The 8601-nt window shown below is 30.9% G+C and overlaps 1 long non-coding RNA gene across 2 annotated transcripts in view; it reads left to right on the top strand.

Annotated features, from left to right (window-relative positions):
- Positions 1–961: 961 nt before the first annotated feature.
- Positions 962–8601, top strand: part of LOC146996802 (uncharacterized) — a 94927-nt gene continuing 87287 nt past the window's right edge. Inside the window, exon 1 of one of the 2 annotated variants that reach the window (XR_015041473.1) lies at positions 962–1139. This is a non-coding gene — a long non-coding RNA (uncharacterized LOC146996802). Of the gene's footprint in view, positions 1143–8601 lie in introns of both variants that reach the window. The other variant, XR_015041472.1, reaches the window with a different exon arrangement.

Below are 8601 nucleotides of genomic sequence, written 5' to 3'. Positions count from 1 at the left end.
CTCAAATGTGATGAAGCAAGAAATAATCGCTTCAGAGCCTAAAGAAAACGTTTCATTCATTCACTTGAAGCTTCGAAGAATGCTTGATATTGTTTTTTTGTTTAAGATATTTTGATCGCTCCGGAGGCATAAATTTCGATTCAGCCCATGTGAAATTCAGTTTTGATTAAATCGATCATCACTTAAAACTTTTTATTTAGTAAATATCCATTATTGTTAGTAATACAGAGTTAAAATGTAAAAGGTCTTGTAGATTATAAACTAAAAATTGTAGGAAGAATTTCATTTGGAAGATAATTTTTCAATTTATTGGATATTGGTTCGTGTACACATTGATGTCCTACAGTGGTTAGTCTGAACTTTTAAAAGAATATATGAGAAAGTTAAACAGTACATAAAAACAAATAAATAAATCTAACACTAATTATAAATAAATCAATAAATAAAAATAAAACAAATGTTAAATTTTAAAGAGTTTCCAGTATAATATGCTCATTGTCATTCCGAATACGTACATTTGAAAATTTTCAACACATTTAAATGTGTAGAAGACGTTTCAAAATTAATTTTCACAATTTGATCAAAAACATCGAACCAACAACCATAGGAACGATCTTAAATAAAACAGTGCAAAAGTATAAAATGACGTTTTTATTCTAAATGGATCATTACAATATTTTGGGTTATAAGTCATTAAAGAAATGTATGGTTTTTGTTTTATAGTTATTTTTAATGAACATCAGAGTACCTTAAATCCATCAATCAACTTTTCTTCGGCTGCTAGCTTCATATTTTCCAAATACGTACTTAATATGCAGGATCAGGTAGTGGTGAAAGCGCGTGTTAGCGAAAGATAGGATTGAGATAATTAGCATGCAAGGCCACGTATTTCGAAACTTTTAAGAACATTGTAAAGGCAGCAACGGAACTTGCTAATGAAAATAAGTGAGCAAAGCAGAAGAAAAGTGAATATGCTGTTATAAAGTTTGACGATGCGCACTGGTAATTCTGGAGCGAGGAAATAATGTAGCATTGCCACGGAATATTTCTCATTGTTCTTAACTAAGTGAATTACATACTTTTATTTTGATTGAGGATTTAAATGCGAAGAATCAGAAGTTTTACATTTCTAGATGAAGGTAGTAAGTACCTGTATCCTTATACTGAAATTCGAGTAATTACACTTTTGTAGCTCATGATCTTTGCTATGCACTAATTCTTCTAAGGAAACACGTTTCTTGAGAAAATTATAATAACTGATGGAACATGTTTTCAGTGAGAAAATTCCAAATATTTATGCTAATTTCTTAATCTGAAGCTACATTTATAAGTCTGCATAGCGATCAAATAAATAAGTAATTTTAAATTATGATGGGTTAGGAAATTAAATTATGTCATGATATCTTTTCGATAATCCCTATATTTAGTAATTCTGCATATATGTGTAGATAGAAATTGCTGTCTCTTCGGTTAATTTACAAATGTGCTAGAATTCAAAATATTTAAAACATTCGTTGTTGTAAATTTTTTTGAATTTCAACATTTTTAATTTCGACAGACAAAGCTCGATTTCGTAAGTTTGCATAAAGGTTAAGCAAATTTCTAACATATTATTAGACACTGTTATACATTTCGTCTTTTGATTTAAGTTAGTATTTGCTCTTTAAGTTGTAAGACATTTTCTCCTTTCTTTTAGCATGAGCCGTCGTGGCTTAACGGCTCGTATTCGAGATGTCCAGGGTTCGAGTGCCGGCGAGGACATTGCAAAATTTTCACGTTTACTGCTTCAAAATAAAGTAATGACTATGAAAAGTACCTAAGTGAGGAAAAATACGAACGTCCTTCCGGAATGTGAGTTCAATAGCGGCCGAAAGGTAAAGTCGCTAATAAATGGTAGTTCAGTTCGGTCCGAGGTTCGAATTCCGTGAGCGAGCTGGCTTCATGGACGTTTTCGTCTTTTTCCCCCCATATCTAACGTGTATGCGAGCCAGTTTCTCTTAGAATGTCATCCACGAAGACAGATAGCTCTTGAGGGTTTGCCGTATTCACATAAAAAACCAAAACCTTTCGAAATGTTTTAATGTTGTATTAATTACATTTATATCAAACATATATATATATATGTTCATTATCTAGATATTTTATGTTTGACAAAAGTTAATGGATACTATAATACATTTTTTAATTTTTATTTCACTCCATAAATAATTTTATAAATAACTTAAATAATTATTCTTAATTAATTTTTGTAAACATTTCTTTGCCCTAGAGCTTGATGAATTTCCAATATAATTCATTCCATTTTCCTAACTTGCAGAGATAGAATTGTTTTTCCTATCGTATTTATTTATTCGATACGGCTTACACTTACGGCATAATCATTCTTAAAACCTCATAAAGAACGCAGTTGAAATAGTAAGTTTATTTTTAGTTAAATGCTACATTTAAAATTGGCAAATGCATTTTTATGGTAAAATGTGAAATATGGTTATATTTTTTAGAAATAAAAGCATATTTTATAAAATAAAATATGTTTACATTCTAATCTAAGATATTGAAGAATTCATCAATAATATTTCTAAATGTTGAAAAAAGAAAGTTTACAAAATGTTTTAATAATTAGAAGTCTTAAGATTAAAAGAAATTACAATCCGACCTTAAATACAAATTTCACATTATATTCTGATACAGATTTAAAGCTAAGCAATTACAAACTTGTTTAAGAATCCTTAATGCTATTTTTGCTTGCGTATGGTTCGTAATGGATTGAATGAACGCAGAAGCTATGATGGCCCGATAAAATTTATTTCACAAAAGAAACATTTCACATTTCTGGAACTTTCCAGGCCTCGTAGAGCTGTTCACAATGTTACAGAGCATAATCAGCAGTTAGAAGCCAAACTACTAAGAACGGTACACAAAACGGAATGCAATACGCATCTAATGAGCGAAGCTCATACGGAGATATCTCAATTCGAACTAACGCAGAACTAAACAAAAGCTACTACTCAGAAACTGATGCTGCATATGCTTATATAGTTTTTTCTCGGCCTGCCCTCCAATTTCTTGTATCTCCCACTACTCGAAATTACTGGAAGGCATACGAAGGCCGCATATGGTTACAGCTACCCATAGCACCATAAATACTTTCCTCAAATGTCAAATGCTTTCTATTTTCTCAGAATGCGAAATCAATGAACTGAAAACAATAAATTATTTAATGACGTTTCTTCGCCATGTTTTTCAGCAGTTGTTTCCTAGAAGGTATATTATATGACTGTTCTGTCTGATATACTGCAGCCGTTATAATATTTAGAAAGCTCAGATGGATAGGTAGATAATAGTAACTATAGTAGGCAATATTCCATCTAACTGGCAATCAAAAGCTAGTTCTTCAGAGAAACCTCTTTCAAGAACAATAAAAAATTATTTACAGTAATACAAAATATCATATTGGTATACAAAGATTAATGGAATTCATTACTAAGACAAACGATATTGTTGCGTATATGTTATGCTGATAAAGATTAAATATGTACAATGTTTTACAGTATATCTCTTTCAAAGGATAGTTTGTTTATGTTAGGCAGTTCTTATCTTGTCAGGTTTTCTTTTTCTTGCCCCTCTCTCTCTCTCTCTCTTTCCGTGATCTGATCAGATTCATTGTAAATATTGTGTTTCAGTGGTCTCTCTCTTCGGTGGTCTTTAATCAGATTCATTGTAAATATTGTGTTTTCTATGTTACAAATACCTAATTTTATAATTTGATGTTACTCATTTTATCCCAACGAACACGTTTTGTCGTACTCCTTCTTACCAATTGATTTTTTGTCTCCCTTTCATACCTGTAGGGCTATAGTTTAGAAGAACAATCCATTATTTTTCTTAGATATTTACAGTTTTAGGCTAGACATGAGAAATAGCCAAACAAAAATGCAGAACTAATGAACTACTACGAACTAATGTTAAGATTTTATGCTGTGTATTATATGTAAATATATATATAAATCTAGAGAGAGAGGCAGAAGGAAAATGATTAAAATTAGCTGGCAAAAAAAGATAAAGGCAGGTAGAGGGTATACTGAAATTAGCAGTGTTTAATGGAATACATGCAAATAAGTGTCTAGAAATGGTTCGTTAAGATGGCCTGAGGAATATTTCAGCGCAGATAGTAAGAGGTGCACCGATGTATCTTTGCTGTACATCGTCATTTCACGTTCGGAGTGCAAATAATCCGTATCGCTACCGTAACGCAGAGCTCGCCGGTATGCATTCTGTCCGCGGGTATGAAATCTGTTTTTTCAGGAAGGAAACCGCTTTTTTTCTGCAACTTCCTGCGCCATTTCCATCCGTACATTCCATTAAAAACTATGTTTATTTCTGTCTCCTGTATATTTGGTTACATTCCTACTAGATATTTGTGAACTACCCTGTAACAATACATAACTTTTACATCTATTCACAGATGAATATTTTTATTGTTATTTATAATATCTATGTATGCGTATCTAAAGTGTATCATATCTCTCTATAACCATCAATAAAATTCACTTAAATGTGACTTCGTGGTATTAATTCTTGCTTAACCTTGCTTAAAACCATAAGCTACTTAAACTATTTAACATCGTTTTAGATCCGAAGTATATTTAGTTTGATTACTTGTTTTCAAAAGGTAATTTTTGAAGAATTATTAGCTTTTCTAAGTTCTTAGAAAAATATAAAAAAATATGCAGCGAAAGAAGATATGGAAACTTCGCAGTTTTACAAAAATGGACACTATGCATACTTTTATCTTTATATCAAATGTGTTACTTGTATAATCCTCATAAACATTTTTCATAGTTCTTTCATGAGAACAAATTTCAAAGATTCTAATAAACCAACTTTAGTAATTTCGATCACGAACAATAACGTTGTTTTGCAACAACTAAATGAGCAGAGCACTAACCCTGGTTTGCAATTATTAAATGAGCTTATTAAAAGTTCCTTCTACCAAATAAGATTTTGTTTACGTATTGCGTATTCTCTCCTGGTTTCATCATGGTCATTAAAACCAAATTCCGCATTCTAAATGGAGGTAATTTCTCATTTCTTCGGTTTTATTAAAAATGAAGCATCAGATGCCTACACGCAATCGAAAGTTTTCCGCCTTCGTGCTTATTAGTATCCTCTTTTAGTATCAAGGTAAATATCAGTTAGTTAACAGCCTTTTACAACTATGCCCTTTCTCGGTTATGTGTGAACTTTACACTATTTCTGGAATCCATTAATCAGTTAATGGAGAATATTTATACATATTTAAATTAATCATTCTTCAGATCTTGGAAGTAAGCACTTTAATTCGTTTGCTATAAGAATCTTCGTTTGAAGTACATGTTTAATTGGACAAAGTGCAAGATACCATAAATTCATAGATGAAAGCCTAGATTTGAATGAAAGAGACCTCTCCATCTAGATCAGTTATAGTTAAAAATATCATATGTTGCCAAAAGCGTAGTTTTATTTCACTCTTATATTTGAAATTCGTGCGAATTATAACTTCAATTTTTTTACTATATAATACCACTAAAGAGCTCTAAATAACTGAAGAAATAAGAATCTTTATTCGATTCATTTATTCTAAATATCCAAAAAACTAATGTCCTCTTGTCTCGCATGTAAAAAAAAAATTATATAACCCATTGCCGATTTTCCCTTTGATGGCGGGAACAGACCAAAATGTCTCACAAACGTTTTCACGGCTTGCCTCCAAGACTCAGAGTGTCTCAAAATGGTTTTGCCTCCTGCAAAATATTTCTTCCCCCCAGTCGTTTTCCGTTTGTTAAGTATTCAAGATGAGAGAGTTGTAAAATTGAAGCGTATTCAAAGCTTTAAATCCTCCTAACTTTCCCCTCGGGTTGTTTGGGGCAGGAATGAACCATAGAGCATTCAGCTTTTCTTCTCTAAAAACGTTAACTTGTGTCCCTAGTTTATACTATGACTGAGGTATTTCATGAAGCAGAAATTAATGATTAGAGTTTCTACTACGTTTCAGCAAGATAGTTTTTCGTATTAATCTAGATATTACAATATAAAGCAACAAATGTTTCTACGGAACCCTACATTAATATTTAACTTTTGTTTTATGCTTCTTATAACCAAATTTATGAATAAAAAAGTCTATTACGCGATTATAGTTCCATGAAATATTTTAAATTACTTCTTTAGAGATTTTTGTGGAAATTAAAATATATGTTCAAGAATATTTTCTGCGAACTGACTGGGTGAGTAAAGTATTATTAAGTTGGGTCAGAAAGGCACTTATTTCTGTTGCAGCTAGAAGTACTATTTATTTATCTGCTGTACTATTTATTTATCTATTTAATTATTATTTATTTATCTATTTATTACTGCTGTACTATTTATTTATCTATTTAATTTATCAAACAATATAAACGTATCCCATTTCTTTCACGATTAGTATTATCTAGTAGTAATATTGTAGATACAACAATGAAAAGGGGTGCTTCCTCAAAATTTTTGTTATAAGAATGAAATACATTTTACCACGTTTGATGCAAATTACATCAAATTATGTGCATTTTTGTTTTATTTATTGGTTTCTAATCACAATGCTTCATCTTAAAATCGTTCAGTCTTTGATTCATGTCTAATTGCTTCGAAAGAAATGCACAATATTGTCATTCAGGTTGAATAGTTGTTAAGAATTTCGCAAATGTCAAATTTATTAATATTACCTTTAAATTTATAAGTTCTGAATTAGAACTGCATTTTAACTTTCAGAAAAATCTCTGTGTTATTTGTCTACGAAAATTTAGCTAATTATCACAGTTTTAATTCATAAACATAAAATTTTAATTAAAAATTTAATATTCTATAATGTCATAATTATTCAGTTCTAAGCAAGATTTATTGTTACAGGATAAAATGTTATATTATTAACAACTTTTAATTAGCAAGCAATCTTAATGTCATCGTGTCAATATTTCAATGTCAGTTGCTGTATAAATTTGAATTAAATGATCAAAACATTTGAATGAAATGATTTTCGAGTGTCTGTCCCTGTTTTGTAACTTAATCTACATTATAAACGATATTTCTATTTGAAAAACTAGTGTCAGTAGACTTCTAGAAACTAGATACTATGTTATCATAATGTTAAATGCAAACTTCTTTCCATCACATTCACGAAATATTAAATTTTGAACGTTCCAGAGAAAGTTAATATGGAAACATTCTGCATTTATAATACAGAAAGCTTATTGTCCGCGTCAAGTTTCAGTTCACGCACATGAAAATTCTCCAACACAAATAAAAAGGGGAAAAATACAAATTAAAGTTGATTTTATGTAAAGTTTTACGGATTTCAACATAAATTGATCGATGTATATATTTTCCATTAAAAAGAAAAAAAAATTAAAACCGCAGTTTTTGACACCATTAGGTCTCATACATTAAAAAATAAATTCTTCTGTATAGTAGAAAAGGTTAGGTTATTAGAATGTGGCAGAGTAGATGAGGGCTACTTGCTTAAGGTGAGAAATGCTTTTGTAGGAAAACTGACTCGTATTCGCATTCCACAGGTGAAAAACCACGAAGGCAATTCATGCAGTTAATAACAAGAGTGTACATGAGGAATTTTAATTTTTCGTGTAATGCATTTAATGTTACACAAAATATTAATTAAAATATGAATAAAATTAATTAAGTAAAGCAGCTTTTCACTTTATAAAGCAAATGACTGTCGATAACAGTAAAATAACACTCACAAAATCAACACGTAATTACGCCAGAAAGATAAGAAAATGTATTTGCTGTAGTCAATATTGGAGGTATATATTGTAAGAAAGAAATTCCTTTTGCATGGACAGAATCCGGACAAATTCAGATTATCTCAGTAATATGTTTTTAAAAATGAGTATTTATAGTTAAGAAATGACTCACGGAATAAACAAACTATAGAAGACTTACATAAAATCCATAATTGCTTTCTATTGTAGTTTGCAAGCCACACGTTGCAGAATATCGACAGTATATCCATCGTACACATCGTACATACTATTTTACTTTTTCAAAGTATTTTAAACAATATATGTATATTTTTTTGTTATTTCACATGGCCGGACACTTGCAACAGAATCTATTTATCGAAAACGACCGATATGAATTGGTCATTCGAAAAAACCGAGAACGTTGTCCTAGGTGAGCCGCAGGAGATGATACATTTTTACTTTCGCAAGAAGTGGGCCAACCCGTCCCAATTTAAATCGAAAATATCCTGGAAGATGAGTACGATTGTTTTGCATCCCTCTTCTCCTACAACCAAACATCTCGAAATAACATCCATCTTGCTAGACGCACAGACACTGTGCACTTTCAACGTTCAATGCTTTCTCTGGGATTAGAGCCTGTTCCGAACAATACGGCAGCCACATTGATAACCTCCCTGAGATTTTTCCACAGTTACTTACAATAGTCACTAAAAAAGCTTTTCCTTAGCAGTGTATTATTTAAAAGTTATCTGCAATTTGATAACACAATCTTTAAACAAGTCCAAGGAATACATGCGGGCGAGTATTACCAGCACGTTTTTGATATATT

This window comes from Stegodyphus dumicola, chromosome 6 (genome assembly GCF_044657685.1).
Source record: "Stegodyphus dumicola isolate Sdum_Otavi_A_Nest chromosome 6, ASM4465768v1".
Classification (NCBI taxonomy): domain Eukaryota; kingdom Metazoa; phylum Arthropoda; class Arachnida; order Araneae; family Eresidae; genus Stegodyphus; species Stegodyphus dumicola.
The sequence above is the reverse complement of the archived record's forward strand: the minus strand, read 5'-3'. Positions and strand labels throughout refer to the sequence as shown.